The following is a 26,018-nucleotide window of genomic DNA, read 5'->3' as shown; positions in this document are numbered from 1 at the left end:
ACAAAGTGTGTCTGTAATGGTCAACAATTGCACAAGCCCTATATTGCACATATCCAAGACAAGGAGTGATACATAGCACACTGTTTACAGAAAAGATTTTTGGCTCTCTCCCCATATGATATAATACACAACTATATATAGTTGGAGTAGTCAGTATATGAACGATAAGTATTCAATAAACCAACAGTGTGCCTAAAGATAAATATCTGCAAGCAATTAGTGAGTCACCATGACTATAGAGGCAGAGAAAGTGACTCCCCGCATAATATGGCAATCTAGACCCACAACACGACCCTAAATGAATATACTTAAATCAACATGCGCTCTGGAAGGTGAAGCTGGGACCTCAGTGCCCAACGCGTGTCGCCACGCAGGGTGGCTTCATCAGGGGCATGTATCATTATTATCCATATATATTTTTTCATATTTTTTGGTGATCACTGCACAAATACACGCTCTTTTTTTGTCTATTTAGTTTATGTCATGTTCTTAAGGGTGTCAAAGGTAGCATCTGGATGATCCAAGGACCACCAACGCACAGTCCTGCTCTCCGCTTGGGACCTCAGCCCCCGGACAAATTGTTCTTTTAGCATTTTACTCTCATTAGTAGTGTTGAGCCACCCCCGTAGTGTTCGAGTTCGGTTCGGTTCGTCGAACACCCGTGTGTTCGCCGAACTGTTCGTCGAACTGTTCGTCGAACACCTTCGAACACCGTTAAAACCAATGGCAGGCAAACAAAAACACATAGAAACACATAGAAAACACCTTCAAAGGTGTCCAAAAGCTGACAAACTGCTCAGAAGACACAACTAACACATGGAAAAGTGACAAGTACATATAGTCATGCGAAAAGAAAAGAGGTGGAGGAGTAAAAGGAGGGGGAGACACAGATATAGGCATGTCATGCCCTTCTAAAATCCAAAAAGTGAGAAGCCGACACGTTCAGTCCGCTCCTGCCCGTGCCACCTCCGTGTCGCCGGGTTTGTGCCAGAGCCGCGGTGAACCCTGACGGCCAGTCCCCCTCTCCCAATACTGGTGCCTGTCCGCTGGTGGGTCGAGCGAGCCCCCCTGTGGTGGAGGCAGCTCTAAGCTTTTTAATTTAAATTGTCTCTCTAATTTGAATGAATACACTTTAAATCCATTTACAAGGATCTATTGGAGGGCAAGTCTCATGCCAGCAGCCGCATAATTCCAGCTCCAGTAGCGTCCACTAAAGCTGCTGCAGTTAAAAAGCTTTTATAAGGATCGAGCTCGGCTGTCCACCGCAAGGCATCCTACTGCCAGTCCCAGCCCCTATGCCTTGGGGTGCCTCCTGATGCTCTTCACTGAGTATCCCGTGGTCCCGAAGCATTTCCTTTGAAAAAATTAAGTGTCCAAACTACAGGTGGTGTAGCTTGCTTAACAGCCGGGATAATCCGCTGACTAGCAGACACTGCTACTAGGCACAAAGTATTTCCTGGGCTAGATGCAGTTAAAAATTTGTAATTAGATACTCTCGTTGGATGCTGAGAAAGCATTCCATAGAGTCTCCTGGCACGCCATATATGATTCTCTTAAAAAGCTTGGGGTAGGGGTCTAGGGGACCCTTTGATAACCAAAATCACGGCCCTGTATCACAATACGTCACCTAGGCTGAAGATAAATGGAACTGTAGCACCCTGAGGGCTCGGTTGCTACAGAGGTTTTGCACCTCACCCAGAGGTGTGATATCTCACTCTCAGGTAAGGATGGAGTGTGGATCAGGACCCGACACCTGCATGCATTACATCACATTGCCGTGGAGCAGGGCGACCAATATGCCTCTGAGATGGGCACGACAGTCCCTGTCCCTGGCTGGAGTGGGGGGAGGGAACACCGAGGAAGGGGAACCCTGTAGTACAGGAGCAGGGAGGAAGCAGTTCCTGGGTGCATTGAGAAGGGAGTATAAAAGGTGGGCACCATCTTAGTTCAGTGCAGAGAAGTCTGAGCAGAAGTGGCAGGGAGCAGGGGCTCTGCATGAGCTCTGCTCCGGAGGCGGGCCTAGTAACAGAGGCCCAGGCCTGGAAGAGGGAGAAGGAAGGAAGAGGAGCGGAGAAGGCTCCAGGAACGAGGAATGAAGGGATCCCAGGGGTGCGGACGGGTGAGTCGCCACCGCACGCCCAAATCCACCTGCGTGGAGGGGTCAGGCCAAAGGGGGAGACCGGTCCCAGAAACTAGTGGAGGCAGGAAACGACCCTCAGCTATAAACCGGAGGCTGTGACATTTTATGTGGCGCAGCCCCTCGCTACACCCGCTAGGAAGGCACCACATAGGGTCAGGGAAACTGGCGCCAAGTTTACCAAGAGGAGGCCCGAGGCAGCCGGACAGAAGGGTTGGTAAGAAAGGTCAGACAAAGGACACACAAAGGGGGTCCTGTGAAGCGCTCCAAAGTTATCTGGGAGTTGTCTGAGCCCCTCACCTGGTGAGCACAGTACGACGTGGGCAGCCGTTACCTGCAGACGTGGTCTGGATAATAAGAACTGTGAGTAAAGGCCCTGGACTGCATCACTGACTCCGTGTCGTTACTGCTGCTGCCCTGCACCATCACCCCCATCCTCCGCATACACTGCCCTGAGGCTATACTCCTCCCGTGGGGAGTTATGCTACGCTCTGCTGCACCCACAACACCAGCCTCAGCGGTCTGCCCTGCAGCGGCGGTTCACTCTGACCGCAATCCACGGGTGGCGTAGTCGGACATTTAAACATCAAAACCACATAAATAGTTCCGCCACTGGTTTGACCACCCTGAGCCACGGAACCGGGTCGCCGCCACAAAGACTACAACCACCAGCATCCACCAAAAAGGGTCCGGCTCCGGGTGTCCCAAGGCCCAGGGGGTGCATCAGAACATTTTCATCACCTTTCACAATCACCAATGGGACAAGGCAGGGATGTCCTCTGTCCCCTCTCTTATACATCCTAGTGACGGAGCACCTGCTCTCATCAATTCGCCATAACCCCAATATTAGGTGGATTGAGGTGGGAAGCACCGAGTACAAGTGCTCTCTATTTGCTGATGATGTCCTTGTATATATCACTCAATCACATATATCCATCCATGCTGTTATGGCTGAAATAGATCACTTTGTTACATGGTCAAATTTTAAAATCAATGCAGCGAAGTTTGAGGCCCTCGATGTCTCCCTCCCCAAATCCATATAGGATTCCATCCAGTCCAACTTTCCCTTTGCCTGGCCCTCACAGGGTATCAAATACTTAGGAATTCCTATTCATAGAGACCTCTCCCATCTATGTTATCTTAATTTTGAGCCCTTTATTGAACAACTCCATACAGACCACGGTTGGCAAGTTAGAACTGTAAGATTCACTACGTGAACCACTGGTGTTTTGTGGAAAAGCACATGTACACTGTGTTCCAAATTATTAGGCAAAAAGTGTTTAGGAGTGATAAGGGAAGAATTTGTTTGTTTGTCAGTTAAACTCATTGATGGTGATGTGTGTCAGGGCTCTTTATATCACTGTAAGCAATTGCAGACACCTGTGCTAATTAGTTTGGCAGGTGTGTCCAATGAAAGGCAAGACTACTTAAGAAGGCTGTCTCACATTATTAAGCAGCCTACATTTTCAGCCAAAATGGAAAAGAAAAAGGATGTGTCGGCTGCTGAGAAGCAACAAATTGTGGAGTGTTTAGGTCAAGGCATGACTACAATCAACATTGTGCGATGATCAGGATGAAGTGTCTTGGCAATCAAGAAGTATGTAGCTGATACACAGTACACACGTGTGCGTGCTGATAAGGGCAAATTGAGGACTCTTTCCTACAGGCAATTACGTCAGGTTAAAAGAGCAGCAGCAAAAAAGCCTTGTCATAGCAGCAGACAAGTTTTTGAAGCTGCTGGTGCCTCCAACGTCCCCCGAACAACAAGATGCAGGGTCCTTCAGAGGTTTGCAGCTGTGCATACGCCATCCTGTCGACCTCCTCTATCCACTTCACACAAGCAGAAACGGCTCCAGTGGGCCAAACATTACATGAAGACTAATTTCAAAACTGTTTTGTTCACGGATGAGTGCCGTGCAGCGCTCGATGGTCCAGATGGATGGAGTGGAGGATGGCTGGTTGATGGACACCCCACGCAAACACGGCTACAGCGCCAACAAGGAGGAGGTGGAGTAATGTTTTGGGCTGGAATCATGGGGAGAGAGATTGTCGGCCCCTTTAGGATCCCTGAAGGGGCTAAAGATGAACTCCATAATGTATGTGGATATTCTCAAACAGCACTTCCTGCCATGGTTCAAGAAGAAGAACCGTGTATTTCACAGCAAGATCATTTTTTTGCATGATAATGCACCATCTCATGGTGCACATAAAATATCTGCATCTCTGGCTGATATGGGCATAAAAGGGGACAAACTTATGGTGTGACCCCCATGCTCCCCTGACCTCAACCCCATTGAGAACCTCTGGAGCATCATCAAAAGGAGTGTCTATGATGGCGGGAGGCAGCTCACATCTAAGCAACAGCTCTGGGAGGGTATTCTGTCCTCATGCAAAACAATTGAAGCAGAAACCATCCAAAACCTGACAAATTCAATGGACGAGAGAGTTCAGAAGCTCCTTTCGAACAAGGGGTCCTATGTGAAAATGTAACATCACCTAGAATAAAGTTTTGAGTTGAAAACTGTTTGATTTCAGTTTCTAATAACCTGCTAATGCTTATAATTTCAAAAATGACCATTTTTTTGGTCTTTATTAAAATGAAAAGGTTGATCGAAAAGTTTGGGGGATCTAAGAGTGTGGCAACCCAGTAGTCATGATTACTTCGAATTCTGACAATATGAGGGTCATGTTGCAGGTAGTGCAGCAAGAAGGCACTTATGTGTCTTGCGCATCTCGGAGACCCAAAATTATTTTCCGGGCTAGATGCAGCTAAAAATTATTATTAATTTTAAATCTGGTGGAGCTTAGTATAGATGGCCTAATAGGATCAGTGCTGCACACTGCTACAAAGCCCAAATTATTTTCCAGTCAAGATACAGATAAACATGATTAGTAATTTTAAATCTGGTGGAGCTTATTATAGATGGCCTAATAGAATCAGTGCTGCACACTGCTACAAAGCCCAAATTATTTTCCAGCCAAGATACAGATAAACATGATTAGTAATTTGAAAGCTTAAAACGGTTGGTAGGGTGATTTTAACCAATCATCAAGCTTTTACTCTCCCCAGGATGACACAGGGGTAGAAAAGTCGTTTCGGATCCATGATTTGCTCATCTTTATGAACGTGAGTCTGTCTACATTATCAGTGGAGAGCCGCGTGCGCTTATCTGTCAGCACACCACCAGCAGCGCTGAACACACGTTCAGACAGAACGCTGGCTGCGGGGCATGACAAGATCTCCAAGGCGTAAGTGGCTAGCTCCGGCCATTTATCCAGATTGGAAGCCCAAAAAGAGCAAGGGTCCAGTGACACAGTCATGGCTTCAATGTTTACTGGGAGATACTCCTTTACCATCGTCTCTAGGCGTTGACTATGTGTCAGACTTCTTGTCTCCTGTGGCCTTGCAAAGGATGGGCTAAAAAAGTGGTGAAATGATTCCGCAAAATTGATGTTACCAGCAGATACTGTGGTTCTGTTACGGTTTGAGTGCTGAACACTCGACGGTCCCACGGTTGGCAAGTTGGAACTGTGAGATTCACTACGTGCACCACTGGTGTTTTGTGGAAAAGCACATGTAAGATTCTGCAACAGTCTCTGCTGATACTCCTGCATGCGAGCATCCCTTTCTATGGCAGGAATAATTTCTGCAAATTTACTTTTGTACCGGGGATCTAACAGTGTGGCAACCCAGTAGTCAGGATTATTTCTAATTCTCACAATTCGAGGGTCATGTTGCAGGTAGTGCAGCAAGAAGGCACTCATGTGTGTTGCGCATCCAGGAGCACCAAGTCCCTGTTGTGTTGGTGGCGAGGTAACAATCATGCTTCTTTCCTCTGTCCTCTCCCCCCAACCTCGCACAACAGAAATGTGATCAAGGTCTCCCTCATCTGATGAGTCTTCCATCAGTTCGTCCTCCACTTCTTCCTGGGCTCCTGCACCTTCCTCACTAGTTTGGCTGCTACCATGCGCCCTGGTAAAACCATCTCCCCCACCCTCACATGCCTGCCGCCTTGGTGCTGCCGACCGTCTGGACCTTGCAGATGTTAGCCCTTCCGCATACAACTCCTCCTCCTCTACTTCCTCCACCTCCTCTTGTGCCACCACCTGACTCCGAATTCTGTTTAACATGTGCTCCAGCATGTAAATCACCGGAATAGTCATGCTGATAATGGCATCGTCAGCACTAAACATCTTCGTCACTATTTCAAAACTGTGCAGAAGGGTGCATAGGTCCCTGATCTGAGACCACTCCTCCAGCGTGATTTGCCCCACCTCTGGATCTCGTTGGCCCAGGCTATACGTCAGAACGTATTGCACCAGGGCTTGTCGGTGCTGCCACAGTCGCTGCAACATGTGCAGAGTTGAATTCCACCGGGTAGGCACATCGCATTTTAGCCGGTGAAGTGGCAGGCCCAACGACTTCTGTAGAGATGTAAGTCGCTGAGCTGCAGGATGCGAACGGCGGAAGTGAGCACACAGCGACCGTGCCCTCTGCAGAAGGCCATCTAGTCAGGGATAGTGGGCTAAAAATTGCTGGACAACCAGGTTCAACACGTGAGCCATACAAGGCACGTGTGTGACATTGCCCCGGCGAAGGGCCGCACCCAGGTTTGCAGCATTGTCGCACACGGCCATCCCTGGTTTCAGGTCCAGTGGAGACAACCATTCATGAAATTCGTTCTCCAGAGCTGACCACAACTCCTCAGCTGTGTGACTCACATTTCCCAGACATTTCAAATTAAAAACCGCCTGATGACGTTGAGCCCTACTGCCAGCATAGTAAGGAGGTGTGCAGGATCCCTTCTGCGCAGTTAGAAAGCTTGTGGCATGACCAGACAGGCTTTGGGTGCAGGTGGAAGACCGAGAGGAGGTTGAGGAGGCAGAAGCAGTGGAGGAACTTTGACATAAAGAGGATTGACGCACAACTCGCGGGGACGGCAAGAGTTGGACAGCAGCCCCTTGTCCTGCTGTCACTATAGTTACCCAGTGCCCAGTCAGCGACATGTAACGCCCCTGTCCATGCCTACTCGTCCAAGTGTCTGTGGTGAAATGCACCCTGTCACACACAGAGTTTCTCAAAGAAGCGGTGATGTTGTGTGCGACATGCTGGTGGAGCGCAGGCACACCTTTCTTTGAGAAGTAGTGCCGACTGGGCATCTGGTACTGGGGCACTGCGACGGACATAAGGTCTCGAAAATCCTCTGTGTCCACCAGGCGGAAAGGCAGCATTTCTGTAGCCAAGAGCTTGCAGATGGTGAAATTCAACCTCTTAGCTTTCTCATGGCTAGGAGGAAATGGTCTTTTACTTGTCCACATCTGAGGGACCGAGGGCTGGCTATTGTGCTTAGACGGGGTTGATAAGGGTGTCCCCGGCAAACTGCCGGTCTGTGAGGAAGATGCAGGCGGACATGTTAGGTTGCCTTGATTCAAAGGTGGTGCTATCGATGTCGGACAGCGCTCAACACCAGCTGGTGTTACCACCTCCAAAGAAAATGATGACCTGCCAATCACGCTGGCTGTTGCGTGTAAAGAGGTGGCAGGTCTGCGCCCCAAAACAGGTGTGACTGCTGTCCCCCCAGTCACAGAGGATGAAGAGGCCGCGGATGCACAAGATATGGCAGACGGTGGTTGGCCCGGCCGGCTAGGCCGCATTGTAGCACACTGAGCTTCCCACTGCAACTTATGCTTCATGTCCATGTGCCGGTTCATGCATGAAGTACTCAAACTATGTATTTTTTGGCCTCTACTTAGCTTTTGCTGACAAATGTTACAGATAACACGAGTTGGGTCATCTTTATCGATCTGAAAAAATGCCCAGGCTATGCAAGGCTTAGCACCCATGCGACCTGAAGAGCCACCACGACTTGTGGTGAAAGGCAGAGTTGTGTTTGAGGATGCAGTTGTTGACGTGCTTCCAGTACTACGTCTCTGTCCAGGAAGGCGCAACCTGACCTCGTCGTCACTAGCATCTTCCTCCACCTCCTCTGCTGACCTCATCTCTTGGCTGACTGTGTGTTGACAGTAAGTGGGATCTCCAACCTCATCATCATCACCCTGTGCGTTATCACACCCGTCGTCCTCAGAGCCAACCTGTTCCTGCCCTGACAAAAAACTAAAGTTGTCGCTCCAATCAGGTATTTGAGTCTCATCATCGTCTTCCTCATTGTCTCCACCAACAGGAGTTACAGTTTGGGAATGAGGGTCTAGATTATGGTCAGAACCTTCTGCGTCTGGTCCTGGATCCGACTCATAAAGATTCTGGGCATCAGTGCAGATCATTTCCTCGTCTGGATTCACAGAAGCGCTGGAGTCGACCTCTGATTCCCAGGCTATAGTATGAGTAAACAGCTCTGCAGACTCAACCATCTGTTCTACCTCATACTCAGACGGGCAGCTGGAGATTTGGGAGCTGTGAGGAAGCAAGTGCGATTGGGGTGACACCTTTGAGGACTGGAGTATTTGTGATGTTGAAGTTGATGTGGAGGAGAGCCCACTTAAAGGAGCACTTGATATCCGTTGAAGCACCTGCTGTTTTTGTGCCTCATCTGGAATTTGTAGCGATTGGCGTGGCCGTAAGAAAGGAATCTTATCACATTGTCCGCTAAAAGAAGTAGACATTTTAGTTTGGCTGGAAGATGGTTTTTCTTCTGCAGATGTTACTGTTGCTTTAACACCTACCACACGGACACAACCTTTTTTCCCCTTCCCTACACGCCTATTCCCCTTTCCACCAGCAGCAGGCCTTTTTCCACTCATTTTGGTGGTTAACTAATTCACAACTCTGGAGTTGTTTGCACAAAAAAACAATGGATGGGAACCGAGCAGAGCTGAGTGGCCAAACTGTGGTATTAGGCCAAAACTATTGGCTGGGTTAGATGTAGAAAAAAGTTATATTCAATTTGCAACCTGATGGAGGTCAGTATAGATGGACTAATAGAACAAGTCCCATACACAGCTAGAAGCCCAAATATTTTTTCAGAGGTAGATGCAGAAAAAAATTGTATTCAGTTTGCAACCTGATGGAGGTCAGTATAGATGGACTAATAGAACAAGTCCTACACACAGCTAGAAGCCCAAAAATTTTTTCAGAGGTAGATGCAGAAAAAAATTAGATTCAGTTTGCAACCTGATGGAGGTCAGTATAGATGGACTAATAGAACAAGTCCCACACACAGCTAGAAGCCCAAATATTTTTTCAGAGGTAGATGCAGAAAAAAAATATATTCAGTTTGCAACCTGATGGAGGTCAGTATAGATGGACTAATAGAACAAGTCCCACAGACAGCTAGAAGGCCAAATATTTTTTCAGAGGTAGATGCAGATAAAAATTATTTTTAATTTGCAACCTGATGGAGGTCAGTATAGATGGACTAATAGAGAAAGTCCCACACACTGCTAGAAGGCCAAATATTTTTTTCAGAGCTAGATGCAGACAAAAAATTATTTTGAATTTGCAACCTGATGGAGGTCAGTATAGATGGACTAATAGAGAAAGTCCCACACACTGCTAGAAGGCCAAATATTTTTTCAGAGCTAGATGCAGACAAAAAAATATTTTGAATTTGCAACCTGATGGAGGTCAGTATAGATGGACTAATAGAGAAAGTCCCACACACTGCTAGAAGGCCAAATATTTTTTCAGAGCTAGATGCAGATATAAATTATTTTTAATTTGCAACCTGATGGAGGTCAGTATAGATAGACTAATAGAGAAAGTCCCACACACTGCTAGAAGGCCAAATATTTTTTCAGAGCTAGATGCAGAAAAAAATTATATTCAGTTTGCAACCTGATGGAGGTCAGTATAGATGGACTAATAGAACAAGTCCCACACACAGCTAGAAGGCCAAATATTTTTTCAGAGGTAGATGCAGATAAAAATTATTTTTAATTTGCAGCCTGATGGAGGTCAGTATAGATGGACTAATAGAGAAAGTCCCACACACTGCTAGAAGGCCAAATATTTTTTCAGAGCTAGATGCAGACAAAAAATTATTTTGAATTTGCAACCTGATGGAGATCAGTATAGATGGACTAATAGAGAAAGTCCCACACACTGCTAGAAAGCCAAATATTTTTTCAGAGCTAGATGCAGACAAAAAATTATTTTGAATTTGCAACCTGATGGAGGTCAGTATAGATGGACTAATAGAGAAAGTCCCACACACTGCTAGAAGGCCAAATATTTTTTCAGAGCTAGATGCAGATAAAAATTATTTTTAATTTGCAACCTGATGGAGGTCAGTATAGATGGACTAATAGAGAAAGTCCCACACACTGCTAGAAGGCCAAATATTTTTTCAGAGCTAGATGCAGAAAAAAATTATATTCAGTTTGCAACCTGATGTAGGTCAGTATAGATGGACTAATAGAACAAGTCCCACACACTGCTAGAAGCCCAAATATTTTTTCAGAGGTAGATGCAGATAAAAATTATTTTTAATTTGCAGCCTGATGGAGGTCAGTATAGATGGACTAATAGAGAAAGTCCCACACACTGCTAGAAGGCCAAATATTTTTTCAGAGCTAGATGCAGACAAAAAATTATTTTGAATTTGCAACCTGATGGAGGTCAGTATAGATGGACTAATAGAGAAAGTCCCACACACTGCTAGAAGGCCAAATATTTTTTCAGAGCTAGATGCAGAAAAAAAATATTTTTAATTTGCAACCTGATGGAGGTCAGTATAGATGGACTAATAGAGAAAGTCCCACACACTGCTAGAAGGCCAAATATTTTTTCAGAGCTAGATGCAGAAAAAAATTATATTCAGTTTGCAACCTGATGGAGGTCAGTATAGATGGACTAATAGAACAAGTCCCACACACTGCTAGAAGCCCAAATATTTTTTCAGAGCTAGATGCAGAAAAAAATTATATTCAATTTGCAACCTGATGGAGGTCAGTATAGATGGACTAATAGAATGATGCTATGCCCAAAAGATTTTACTTCACTAGGTGCAGTAAAAAAATTGGTATTCTATACACAGGTGGTATATCTTGCAACACAGATAGGCTACTCCACTGACTAACACACTCTGCAATAGGCCAAAAAGGATTAGCTTTGCTAGATTCAGCCAAATGCTGTGAAAAAAACTTGCACAGCACTGGCACAGACCTGCCTGGCAAAAACTGATAGGAACTGATGTAACCTAGTCCTGAAAAGGACTGCAATTACAATTAGTCTTTACTCCCACAATCTATCTATTTAAGAGCACAGACCTGCCTGATAAAAGTCGTAGGAAATGCTGTAACCTAGTCCTTAAAAGGACTGCAATCGCAACTATTCCCTACTCCCAAGCTATCTGTAGATTTGTGCGAAAATTGGCTTGAAATTAACAAGGTATAGCGCACACAGCAACAGCGGTGCCGTCTAACACGCAGCTGCAGCAGTGAGAAAATGGTGGCGACGGGGAAAATGGCTTGGTCTTATAGGGCAAGGACATGTGACATACACTGCCAATGACACATGCCCTTGCTTGTGTGAAAAAAAGCACTTCGCTCCGTGTGTGCACTGCTGATAGGCTGACAGATTGCACCTCCCCACTGTAAATGCGGGAAAGAGAAAAAAAAATGGAGATCTTCATTATTCCTGCAGAGATCCATCCCATGCCCCTCCCCCCACCCCGCTGTACACTCAAACTGCGTATTAACATTAATTTTCATCATTACTGAGAAAAAATCCAGTTATGATTTTGGTGCACGAACAGTTATCGAACATAACCTCGAACAGCCGAATTTTTCTCAAATCGTTCGTGTTCGCCGAATGGCTCGAACACCGCCCAAAACAGCTCGAATTTGAGATTGGCGAACAGTTCGAGTCGAACAACGCTCATCTCTACTCATTAGTTATGCTAATTGGACTAACCTGTTTTAGAGCTCGCAGGGCCCCTTGTAAACGGCAGGCATAGTCCCGAACGTTGTCCTCCGGTTTCTGAGAGCATTGGTAGAACCTTATCCGGAGGTCTGCTTCAGTGCGGTCCTCAAAGGCAGTCTGTAACTTTTCGAAAATTGCGGACACTGGTTCCTGGTCTGCGGCCGACCAAGTCTCTACTTCTCTCTCCGCAGCACCAGTCAATTGTCCCACTACTACTGCAACTATTTGTTTGCCCGTCATAGCATACATGTCCAGGATGCTGCATATTTTGCACTTGAATCCAGGCAGGGTGTCTGGCTTGCCGCTGTACTGGGGGAGCCACTTTGCTCCAGTCATGTATGGTAAAGTCAATGGTACGATAGGGGCTACAGGCCCTGGTGATGGAGTGGCTGCTCCGTCTTGCGCGGCGGCGGCCGCGGGTGCATCATCGGGGCTGTCAGCCTGGGCCGCGACGTCGGGTTGTTGCTGCATCATCTTGGCTCCCCCCTAGTGAACCGTGGCCTACCTTCCTTCTGTAGGCCGCAGCTCTGCAGGTAACGGTCTTCTGGTAGAACCTTGCGTCGCTCGCGTTCCACGTCAGAGCGTTCGCTGGGGCTTCCTGCCAGGACCTGACGCTGCGTCAGTGCGTGAGGCGTGTCCTCGACTTTGCACGCTTCCAGCGGTTACGCCCCCCTTCTTCCCGCGCGGTGACCGGAGAGATGGCGGCCAGTGGCGGGAAACTCCAGAAAATGGTGGGAAAAGCTTCACACTGTGAGTTTTACAGTTTCTTGAGGCACACAGTACCCGGTGGCAACGGGCACGCTATCCTGTTCGTGATGCCAGTTAGAGAGATGTGGCGCCCAGGGGATGGGGACTATTCGGCGCCCGGGCCTTAATGCCTGGTCTTGGGGGATGTGGCGGTGGTCGGTTCCCGGGCCCGTACCCTGGGGTCTCTCTTAAAAAGGGGGAAAATAAAATGTCAGAGTTCGTGACCCCACCTGTGGTGTCTGGTGAGAATCACCAGCGCTGCGGCAGTCCACTGAGGCCGGTGTTACGGCAGCTTTGATGGTGTAGCTCCCCACAGGTGGAGCTAGGCCTCAGGGCAGTGATGTTTGACGAGGTGCACGATATGGTGGTGACCCAAGGAAGGACAGGGGACACACACACACGGTTTGCTTCTGTACCTTTTACTGGTGGAAATGCAGGTACCGTCCGGAGCACTGTAGGGTGAGGGGTGCACTGCAGGACTCTCCCCAGTGAGCAGGTGTAGGGCCGCCTGTTTCTTCGCCGCTTAGTGTTAGTCTCTGGCCTGCCTGGAGCTAGGCTTAACTTAGTCTCTGTTCTGCACTGGCTGATCCTGCGGTAGAGCCTTCTGTTGGAGTACACACTCCCTGGTATATGGGGCCTCGGTAACTCCTGACCCTGGTATAACAGTCAGCGTTTGGTATTCCTGGGACATGTAGTTCGCCAAGGGTTCTGGTTGTCTTCTGCTGGGTGTAAAGAATCCCTGCAGACTCGGACCCGGTGTCCGGTATATGGTTTCTGGGGTGAGCTGGTAAAGCTCTTCTGCCCCCAATGCTACTCACTCCTCTAGCCTCCAGCCTACTCGGGCCCTCACTAGGCTATACACACTGGCAGTTAGCTGGCTGCCTCTTCTGCTGCTCTCTGAGCGCCAGCAACGCTCCTAGCTCACTTAACTTGAGCTGCTTGAGTCTGACTGAGCTCCACTGCAGACTGACCTGTTTCTCTGTGTCTCACTCTGCAGGAACTGGCTGTGGACTCCAGACTGTTCTGTCTCCACTCACTTCCTGAGGAGAACTAACTCACAGACTCTCTCTGCCTAGCTCCACCCTCCGTATTTATATCCCTATCCGGGCTCCCTCTGGTGGTCTGAGGTAGGGTGGAGGTGTGTGTGTATGCTCTGAGGGCCTCTTGTGGAGAAAACCTGAAATGCACCCCTCCAGGATCTGTGGCTCCATGCACAGCAGGGCGTCACAGTGCACCACCAGCTCGAGGGCACCATACTTCCACAATACGTGAAAGATTAATCACCTAAGAGCTCCCAGGGTAAAAACCCCATCCAGAGCCCTAACCCTGTACCGAGTCCTACAGGAGAATGGCCCTTCCCACACTATTCCCCATAAACCACCCCTCAACTCTTATAGTGCCCGCCCCCATACTTCCTCACCCAATCCTAAACCCCCGCATCTTCCAAACTGAAAATCCTTCCGGCCAATCCCGGTCATGGGGGCTTCCCTCTAGCTACGCCCGTGTGGCGCCCCTGAGGGTTCGACCGCCACAGGGATGCTGCACTTCTCTAATGGAGTGTAGTGTTCCTCCTCTAAGGTAAGGACAGTGTGATAGTCGTGACCCAACCTTTGCATCCAACACCACACTTCTCCACCAGAGGGGGCTAGTATGCACTAGGTGCTGCTCCCCTGGTTACAGGGAGACTGGGGAACCAAGAGTTAGGGGAACCAGTTAGTGGGTGAGGGTGGAGGACTTACAATTTAGTTACACTTTAAATTTCATATTTAATAAAAAGCCATCTTTGGTCTTGGTCGTTTTCCGGCTGTTCACTGTGCTGTCATATACTGTGTGTAAATGTGACCTCCCGTCCGGAGCGCAGATCCTGTGTGGGCCTGTACCAGCAAGGGACACAGCCCTCGTACCTTAGCCAAAAATGTGGACTGCCCCTTCCATCAGAGACTGTCCGCTGGGTAATGCCCGTCCAACAGGATGGGCTGAACGAAGGCGGGTCTGTCAGCATTCCGCCCAGGAACCGCCCCGAAAGAGGAGGAAGGAGAAAAGTAACAAGGTGCGGCCATTGCAGTCGGAGCTTGGCAATCGTCAGAGGCAGACATGGACGCTTCTGGGGAGCAAACCCACGCACCTTCTGAATCCGGTTCAGGCCCTTCACCCGGCAGAGAGAGAGGCAGCAGTATCCTCACATCGGGAGATTTTGAATTTCTCCGGCAGGAAGCTCCGGGACTCTTGAGAAGACAGAGAGAGGCCCAGGAGGTGGCGACGGCTGCGTGGCGGGAGGAGATGCTGCTGCGTATCCGGGACCGCCGCCAAGGAGTTGAGATCCCAGGACAAGGCGATGCGGTGACAGAGGTCTAGGGCGACCCAGCGGCGGGTGAGTGTGCAACCCCTGCCCTGGCTACAGGGCCTACCGTGACAATCCTGGACCTCATGACGGAGTATCTAATTCCCCACGCGGCCACCTGGGAGCAGGCTTTGGCTCCGGAGCTGCAAGCGGCAGCTATGAGTGGGGACCTGCGATGCCACCAAAACCCTGAATCGGAGGTGCCTGAAACTGCGGAGGAATCCACTGGCTCCAACCCGGACTGGTCCGCGCCTGTTGAGGACCCGCAGCAACCTGTCATGACCCCACCACCCGCACCAGCAGTAACCTGGCCCGAGGCTGAGGACTGGGCCTGGTAAAACCAGGGGGGCGACCTGATGGGCTTCCCCCGGGAAACCCGGGCTGAAGCGCGGAGGAGGAGCCAGTGGTGCAGCGACTAGATTTTCCAGCTCGCTCGGGAGCAGAGTCAACGGGAACAGCGCTGCGAGCGCCTCGAGGTACGGGCCAAAGCTGCCAAATCCCGGGCTCGGCAGGAAGAGGCCACCCGTCCCAGTCCCCGAGTGGAAGGCCAAGTCATCCACCATGAGGCGGGGTGGGGGTTTATCCGATGTCCCCAGTACCAGGACGACGTGCTCGTCAGCCGGCGGGACGTCGAGCCGTGTCTAAAGAAGGGACACCCTGGCCGGAACCTCTTCCCGGGCGATACAGTAACCTTTTCTCGCCACCAGGGGGTGCGAGGGTGGTACGCCCTGGATGTACACAAAGTGTCCGGGAGCGACGCCCCCTCGCGCTCGGCCTCAGGGGACCGGTTCGCCTCCGTCGGGAGGAACGAGCCTTTTCCGAGAAAAGAGCCCGAGGTCTAAAGCAGCCCCCAGCTGTTGCAGTTTTCGTTTATCAGTTTTATGAGTGTTGACTTTTCTACTTTTGCTTATTTTCAATCCCCGGATTTCTAGAGACATGTGTCCCTGCGGACTGGCAGACAGACTCTTTCTACTGTATATAGTTTGCATCTTTTTAGGTGCTCCATATTGGTTGTATACAAAAACCGCTGACATTCTCTACCTCAAGACCTCAGAAGAAAAACCTGTCAGGGTGGCTCTCCGGGAGGTCCAACTCGGGATCCTCATGCCCTGTAGCCACCCCAGGGCCCACGTTGAGGGTTTAGGGCAGGTCCCTCGCACTTCTGAACTGACTCTGCGTCTTTTGCACCTTAACCAGTCTGTTTGCACTAATGTCTCTGGAAAAATGCTAGCAGTTTTATAATTTTATAATTTTATACTTTTGTAATTTTATATATACCCTGTTATGCAACGTTTAAAGAGATGTGCCTCCCATAAAGGGAAGATAATTCATGTTTATATTAAAAAGAAAATTTCCTGGGTGTTACTTCTTTTGCAGCCCGCGGACGTGCTGTGTTTTACGAGGGGGGAAATGTGGCGCCCCTGAGGGTTCGACTGCCACAGGGATGCTGCACTTCTCTAATGGAGTGTAGTGTTCCTCCTCTGAGGTAAGGACAGTGTGATAGTTGTGACCCAATCTTTGCATCCAACACCACACTTCTCCACCAGAGGGGGCTAGTATGCACTAGGTGCTGCTCCCCTGGTTACAGGGAGACTGGGGAACCAAGAGTTAGGGGAACCAGTTAGTGGGTGAGGGTGGAGGACTTACAAGTTAGTTACACTTTAAATTTCATATTTAATTAAAAGCCATCTTTGGTCTTGGTCGTTTTCTGGCTGTTCACTGTGCTGTCATATACTGTGTGTAAATGTGACCTCCCGTCCGGAGCACAGATCCTGTGTGGACCTGCATCGGCAAGGGACACAGCCCTCGTACCTTAGCCTTGGGGCAAGGGGCAGGTTGTAGACCAGGAATGTCTCAACCCGGCCAATGACCAGGACCAAGAAGGCCCGGAGCTCAAGAGTGTGGCTCCACAGCAAATGGATCCCAGGCAGGATGCAGACGGAGCGGTGTACGCCACCTCTCCTCACCATGCTGATATATTCAGAGGGACTCCGGCTGCAAAAGGGGTACCGGCCCCCGACACCCGACCTTGCTACTCTACGTCCTGGACCGGAAAGCCCGGTAGGCCCAGAGGATCCCACCGGGTATCGGACAGTGCGGAGCTGCCACCCGTGCCCTTGTTCTGAGAGGAGCTCAGAGGGAGTCCCGGCCTATTTGCACACACACGGACAGGAAAGGATTCGGTCTGTAGTTCAGGAACACTCTGGTGTAGGGTCCCGATTGAACGCTGGATTTACTCGGAGGTTGTCGGACCCCCATCCCTGGTGACCGCAGGACTCCGCGGGGAGCAGGGAGTCGCCTTCCTTCTGCCATCTCTAAAGTGAGTAGAGCCTTGGAAGTTCACCCCTATGGCCTCCAGACTGTTTATTCTGCGCTACACCGCGCGACGCGGCGCCCGTTCTCCTCTACTACTACCCCCTCCATCCTGTCCCGCTGCCCTGAGGCCCTGCTCCGCCTGTGGGGAGTAGTAAGAACTATGCCCGCCATAACACCATGCCTCAGCGGACTGTGGCGTCGCTGGTGGCCTTCACCAGGTGCCACAGGTGACGTAGTCGTTAATTCAGCCACTCAACCCGGATGAGCCCACACCATCTCTTTGAATGTGACAGCCCTGAGCACGGGTCAGGTCCGGGCCACGGCTGCACCCCATCTCTTCATCACAGGACCCGACTCCGAGTCCCCCATCACCCAGGGTAAACTAAAGGGCTTTTTCGAGCAAGAGGCGTCACACCCGACTCCAGCCCCCTCCTGGACAGAGTTATAAGAGCATAAACATATTTACCGTATTTGCTTTTTTTTTATATATACTTATTTTATTTAAGTTTTTTTAGCGTTACAATATAGAGTCATATTTTACTTGATTTTCTTTGATCTTATTAATGTGATTGTAGGTTTTGTACTAGAGAACTACAGGCCTCACCTGGATGGATCATAGGACTATGGACTATGCATGTGCTATGGTCCTAGAGATCAAAAGACTTAGAATTGCTTCCACATAGAAATCTGGCGCCAATTATATTATATAACCTATAATTTATAGGCAGATGTGATTGGACAATAAGTGAAGTCCCAGACACATCCAGATTAAAGGGAGTCTGTCAGCCCAAACTGAGAGTCTACGCCATGTACATAGTCTTGTAGGGGATATGGCTCCTGTAAAAAATTCACCTTTACTGTTCTAATCGCTGCCTTCATACTACATAAACTGAAGATTAATCAAATATGCTAATTAGGGCGTTGAGGGTACCCTGGGTGTGGCCAAGAGGCTCAGTGCACTGTTCCACTCACTGGCTTTGTATATCCCCGCCTGTGCAGTAGCGCGATTGGGGGCGCTGTGTGAATGACATACGACGCGTCATCTACATGAATCAAGACAAGGGAAAGACAATTGCAGGAAGAGAGAAGGCTCTGAGCAAGACCATCACACCGCATTGCGCCATATGGGGGATTATAAAAGGTATTTTTTTGGATATACAGAGGGGGTTGGGGATTTACATGCAGGTTTTTAGACAAATGAATAAATGAAGCGGGAATGATGGTGGCCTTAGTTTATATTGAGAAAACCTGGCGACAAGTTCCCTTAATATTAATGTAAACTGATTAATAAATGTGGGCCTCCGTTTTGGGGTAAAGGTATGACTGTTGGTATGAAACAGTTTATTTTGGGTGTTTTCTATGAGAGTTGAGCAAAAACATTTGCAGGACCTGGGTCCTGCAATCACGTTGGTAGTCCATGGCTGTCAGCCTCTCCTGATTTGTAGGCCTAAGGCAATGCCAGAACCAGAATAGCAAAAGAGGAGACAGAGAGACTAAATGCCAAGGAAAGTAAAACGAATCCCAAACTGTTCTTTAACTATATAAACAGTAAAAGGATTAAAACTGATGGAGTTGGCCCATTGAAAAATAACCTGGGTAAAATCATAGAGGGCGATGAGGGTAAAGCAAACCTACTCAATAGCTTCTTCTCCACTGTTTTCACAAAAGAAAACAATTTATCGGAAGAAATGCAGAGTGATAAAGTAAACCCTCCGCTAAATATCACCCACCTAACCCAGGAGGAAGTTCAGAAACGCCTAAATAATATCAAAATAGACAAGTCACCAGGCCCAGATGGCATACACCCCCGGGTACTAAAAGAATTAAGTAATGTGATAGACAGACCGCTGTATCTTATATTCAAGCACTCTTTTTGGACAGGGACTGTCCCACTAGACTGGCGCCAAGCAAATGTGGTACCAATATTCAAAAAGGGGTCTAAAAGTGACCCTGGGAACTATAGACCAGTAAGCTTAACGTCTGTTGTGGGTAAATTGTTTCAAGGATTTCTTAGAGATGCTATTGTAGAATATCTTAATGATAATAACTGTCTTACTCCATATCAACATGGATTCATGAGGGATCGCTCCTGCCAAACAAACCTGATCGCCTTCTACGAGGAGGTGAGCTCACAGCTGGACCGGGGAGAGTCAGTGGATGTTGTATACCTTGACTTCTCCAAAGCGTTTGATACCGTGCCACACAAAAGGTTGGTATATAAAATGAGAATGCTTGGTCTGGGGGATAATGTGTGCAAGTGGGTAAATAGCTGGCTGAGTGATAGAAAGCAGAGGGTGGTTATCAATGGAGTAAGCTCAGGGTGTGTCAGGGTCTGTCTTGGGCCCTATATTATTTAATATATTTATTAATGATCTAGTGGAAGGGTTACATAGTAAAATAGCAATATTTGCAGATGATACTAAACTTTGTAAAGTAGTTAATACAGATGAGGATAGGGCGCAGCTACAGGAGGATTTAGATAAATTGGGGAGTTGGGCCAAAAAATGGCAAATGGGGTTCAATGCCGATAAATGTAAGGTCATGCACATGGGAAAGAAAAACAGCAGTCACCCATACATATTAAATGGGAAACCGTTGGGGAAATCTGACATGGAGAAGGACCTGGGCGTCTTGGTTAATAGCAAATTAAATTGGAGTGCCCAGTGTCAGGCAGCAGCTGCGAAGGCAAATAGAGTCATGGCATGCATCAGAAGAGGAATAGGGGCATATGATGAGAACATTGTTCTTCCTCTGTATAAAGCGCTGGTAAGGCCGCACTTAGAATATTGTGCACAGTTCTGGGCTCCGGTGCTCAGGAAAGACATATTGGAGCTAGAGAGGGTACAATGGAGGGCGACTAAGGTAATAAAGGGAATGGAGGGACTAGAATACCCAGAGAGGTTGTCAAAATTAGGCCTATTTACGTTGGAAAAGAGAAGGCTTAGGGGAGACCTCATAAACATGTATAAATACATCAGGGGGCAGTACAGAGATCTCTCCCATGACCTGTTTATACCAAGGATGGTGACAAAGACGAGGGGGCACACTATGCGTCTGGAGGAAAGGAGGTTCCTGCACCAGCATAGAAGGGGATTCTTTACGGTCAGAGCCGTGAGACTCTGGAACTCTCTGGGAGAGGAAGTGGTGATGTCCAACTCACTTCATGAGTTCAAGAGAGGCCTGGACGCCTTTCTTGAGAACAATAAATTACATCTTATGCTTAGTGATAATTAATGAATCCAGGGATTTAATCTGACTGCCAGATTGGAGTCGGGAAGTGAATTTTTCCTCAATGATGTAAATTGGCCTATACCGCATGTTTGTTTTTTTTTGCCTTCCCCTGGATCAACGCTGCGGAATAGCTGCAAGTGCACAAGAAATAGGCTGAACTGGATGGACGCTTGTCTTTTTTCGGCCTTATAAACTATGTAACTATGTAACTATGTAACCAGTGAATGTCCTACTACCTGCCGACATCTCCAGCACCTCTTCTGATTATTAGGCTTAGCGTGACATCATGTACAGTATGTGTAAGAGGTGGGGACTGGACGGTCGCGTTCCTTCCCCTGAAGACCCCAGTCGCATTATGTGAATAGTGTTGTGCGTCTTATATATATATCGTGTCATGTGTAATGTATAGTAATGTAGGATGTGATACAGTAAGGTGTAGTATAAGTTTTGTTAATGCATAGTGTGTAGTGTAAGGGAGTTCTGCCCAGTGACAGACACCAGGGTCAGAAGTAGTTAAGTGTTGGGACTAGCACACAGGAGGAGCGCTTAGTGATAGGGAAAGGACTGTGTTTCCTGGTTAGAGTCAGATAGGGAAGTACAGTTACAAGGTCAAGTTCAAGTGCAGTGGGCTGCTAGGGCCAACATGTGCCTATCATTCAAGGCAGTGGGAGGCTGCACTAGAATCCCATCCGGACGTTCAGGAGTCAAGGCCCGGCATAGGGGATAAGGGGTACCTCGTATCCTCTGGGGCACAGGGGAAGAGGGACTCTGAACCACATGAAGGGAAGGTGATGGATCATGGGTGCACTGCGGAGCAGGACAGGAAATCCCTGCAGCTGACAGAGCCAGTGGGCATAGGGATAGTCCAGGAGGAACGGATGGTAAGGATGAAGATGTGTTGTGCCCTATCCCACATGTTACAATCTGATGAACTTGAACTGTCCAGTAAACTTCTGTTTGTTGAAAAAAACTTGGTGCCCCTTGAGTTGTGTATGGTGGTTCCTGAAGATGGAGGCCTGTAAGGTTAAGGTTAACGTTTTTTATGCGTTTTAACAGTGTTTTTTCCGCGCGAAAATGCATCAAAAACCTTATGTAATCCGTCTGCCAGCTAATCCAATGACAATCCTGATATGTTGTGCACATAATGCGGAATTTTCTGCTCAGGACTGTCATTGCATTTAAATACGCAGCATGTCCATTCTATGTAGCGTTTCTGCAGCGTTTACCGCCCATTGACTTTAATTGAACTGCAGCAAACCCACAGGTATAAATATATTTGCGGATTTGCTGCGGTTGTTTGCTGCGCATTTGACTAGTCAATGGGTCAAATACGCTGCAAAAACGCACATAGAGCAGTACCCGGGTCGGCTGGGGAAGACTACTTCTCCCATCATCCAACCGCCGCTCCCGCTAATAACAGCGAGAGCGGCGCAGATGAGGGGAGCAGTAGTCTCCTCAGCTGTGCCGGCGTGTGCGTGGTTAGTGAAAAAAAAAAGAAGTAAATAAATAAAAAAACACCTATGATGTCCAGCGTCCCCTGGTGTCCTCGCGATGTTCCCCAGCGTCCTGATCCCTCAGCGGCCGGCGGTACATCGACGGGAGCTCGCTCCCGGCAGTGTACATGGCTGCAGTGCTGGCTGAGGTCACATGAGTTCACAGCTGGAGATCAGCTGATGAGCTCGGGACCTCACTTTACGTGAGAATGTTCCCACGTACCACTGATGCTGAGGTCACCGGGGCTGATCAGCTGATCTTCAGCTGATGAACCCAAGTGACCTCACTTCTGCAGCACAGTCATGTACACTGACAGGAGTGATTACACTCCTGTCAGTGTACAGTGCTGTCTTCTACAGCAGTCACATCAGTGATTGATGTGGCTGCTGTAGAAGTGACCAGATCACCGAGTGACAATCTGGATTACGTCGTGACGGCGGAAGGTGAGGGATATGGTTGTTTTTTATTGTTTACAGAAGATCGAGGCCTTTGGGGATTGGCAGTATAATAAATAAATTATTAAGACCGTGTGTCATTTTATTTCAATAAAATACTTTATTCTGGCGGTGTCTTTTATTGAAAAAGCATTGAAAACTTTACTATGCGGTTAGTAATGGGGGCATCTTATAGACGCTTCTCCATTACTAACCTGGGCTTCATGTCAGCCACCAATACAAGGCTGACATGAACCCCGACCCCAGTACCCCACTCGCCACCTCTACAGGACAGTAGGAAGAGTGGAGGCTAAGTGCCAGATTTGGCGCATCTTATCAACACTTTTTGTATTGAAGAACTGAAATAAATTTACTTTTTGATGATATTCTAATTTTGTCAGAAGCACCTGTACAACAGACACATTCTTTAATCATTTAAATTAACCAATATTCTCAACCCAGTTCTGATGGTAATCCAAGGGTTAAAGCAATGTCCCACATTTCTTTTTTCAAATAACTTTATTTAGCGCCAAAAAGCATTCATTGATGTACAAAAACGCATAAAAAAACACTTGAAAATCGCGGCAAGACGCGCGTTGTTTTCTGCTGCGTTTTTCCTGCCAAGAGATGCAGAAATGCTGCAGAAATTTCGGCAATTAAATCCCGAACGAGCGCACATAGCCTAAAGTTCCAAATCGTAACGGGACAGCAGCTCGGTCATGACTACCGCCCTTGGCCACTTTACATATGTGTAACACTGGGCCCAATAATCAGAAGGGAATGCCGGTAGGTAGTAGGAGATTTGCAGGTTCTGGCATTGCGCTAGCCTTACAAATCAGGAAAGGCTGACAGCCATGGACTACTAACGTGACTGCAGGACCAAGGACCTAAGAATCTTTTTCCTCAACTCTAATAGAAAACACTCAAAATAATAAGAGGAGATATGCAGGGTTCTGGTAGAACAGCCATGGAGTACCAATCAGGGGAGTCTGGCAGCCATGGACTTCCAACGTGACTACGGTACCAAGCTCCTGCAAATCTTTTTGCTCAACTCTCATAGAAAATATCCGAAATAATAGGAGGAGATTCGTAAGGTTCTGGTCCAACAGCCATGGAGTACCTATGTGGCCATTGGTCGTTGGACCAAGGTGTTGCAAATTTTTATTGCTGAATCTAGCATCTAGGGTAAACAGCCATAAGCACAACTTCTTTGTGTTTTCGATCTTTGCCCAAGGATACTGAACACATTAAATGCAGACTTATAAATGACTTGGGAAAAGGCCAGAAAAAATTGAAGCAATATATTGTATGTAAGGTTTTATATTCCTATGAAATAAAGCTGTCCCAAGGTGAAGCCTGACACCGTGTCAGCAATATACTTCGACATCCCATTATTATTCCTATTGAAGTACAGCTTGGGGACAGATCACGCCACCGACTGCTACTTTGCATCTCAGGGAGTGGAGTTCTTCTTGCATAAATACATTTATTTTTAATGTATGGGGATGCTAACCTCAAGCTTGTTATTTTTTTACTCCATACATAAACTAGAGCAGTTTTTTCCTCAGGAATGATTCTTACACAAGATTTCTCGCCCACTTCACAGAATGTAAAAATATAACATTTTTATTATGTTCAGTATGTGCATGAGATTTCCTCGACTGTTCCAGCCGTTATGGACACAAGTTGGTGCACTATTCAGATCCATTTCAACAGAGGATGCCTGAAGCTGAAAATCAATGTTTCCCGCTGCAGTCATCCTCTTAAATTAATTCCAGTGTGGACCAAAGTGGCAGCTGTCTTGTGGTCCCCATTCAGATTGGCCCCAACTATTTTCTTGATGCTTGTCACATGAGTAAGAAAGCATCAGTGCCATAACTCCTGGCCTGAAATGCAAAAACTGTAAGAGGGCCACCCTGAACTGCCTTGTGCCATTTATTTTATTTACTGACTTATATAGCGCCATCATATTCTGCAGCACTTTTCAGACATCGGCATTGCTGTCCCATCAGAGCTCACAATCTAGATTCCTTATCAGTATGTCTTTGGAGTGTGGGAAGAAACTGGAAAACCCTAAGGAAACCCATGCAAACACAGGGAGAACATACAAACTCCTTGAAGATGTTGTTCTTGGTGGGATTTGAACCCAGGACTACAGCACTGCAAAGCAATAATGCTAACCACTGAGCCCCCGTGCTGCCCTGAAAAAGATGTCTTCTTATGTGGCACAGGGGTCTTTGGGCACTGTGATCCAAGTGGGACTGCAAACTCTACACTTCCCCCACCGATCCTGAGAATAGGGCTTTGGAATGGAGCGGTGGCTGCTCATGCGGTTGGCGTTCTCCGGCAATTAAACAGAGAATGGATGATGTGCTCAAAACTCTATTCTGACAGGGCATTTTAGAGACAGTTCCTGGGATCAGTGAGGGTCTCAGTGGGGAAAGCTGGGTGCTATAGTTGGCTACCTCCGACAGTCTCAAAGAAAGTGAATGGAGCGACGGCACGTGTTTACAACCACTGTTCCATACTGACGAGGCATTTCAGAGCCCCATTCTTGGAACCAATAGGGACCCCCTCCAATCCAAAAGTTATCACTTACTCAAAGGAAAATAACTTTCAAGGTGGGAAAAACCCTTTGGTCATTAAATAGTTAAATATACAGTTGAAACCAGAAGTTTACATACACTATATAAAAAGACACATATCCATGTTTTTCTCAATATCTGACATGAAATCAGAATAAACCTTTCCCATTTTAGGTCTATTAGGATTACCATAATTTTTAATATTTGCCAAATGCCATACTAGTGAGAGAGAGAGAATGTTTTAAGGCATTTTTATTACTTAGTGCAAAGTCAAAAGTTTACATACACTTCATTAGTATTTGGTACTTACACTGAATGACTTGGGTCAAACGTTTGGGATATCCTTCCACAAGCTTCTCACAATAATTGGTCGGAATTTGGGCCCATTCCTCCTGACAAAACTGGTGTAACTGATCCAGGTTTGTAGGTCGCCTTGCTCGCATCGACCTTTTCAGCTTTGCCCATAAATTTTCAATAGGATTGAGATCAGGGCTTTGTGATGGCCACTCCAAAATATTGACTTTGTTATCCTTAAGCCACTTTGTTACCATTTTGGCAGTATGCTTCGGGTCATTATCCATTTGGAAGACCCATTTCTGCCCAAGCTTTAACTTCCTGGCTGATGTCTTGAGATGTTGCTTCAGTATTGCCACATAATCTTCTTTTCTCATGATGTCATCTATTTTGTGAAGTGCACCAGTCGCTCCTGCAGCAAAACAACTCCAAAACATGATGCTGCCACCCCTGTGTTTCACAGTTGGGATGGTATTCTTAGGCTTCCAAGCTTCTCCCTTTCTCCTCCAAACGTAACGATGGTCATTATGCCCAAAAAGTTCCATTTTAGTTTCATCAG

Source organism: Phyllobates terribilis, unplaced genomic scaffold (assembly GCF_046119375.1).
Source record: "Phyllobates terribilis strain yellow unplaced genomic scaffold, ASM4611937v1 Scaffold_8__6_contigs__length_399053987, whole genome shotgun sequence".
NCBI classification, from domain to species: domain Eukaryota; kingdom Metazoa; phylum Chordata; class Amphibia; order Anura; family Dendrobatidae; genus Phyllobates; species Phyllobates terribilis.
This window is presented reverse-complemented; position numbering follows the sequence as displayed.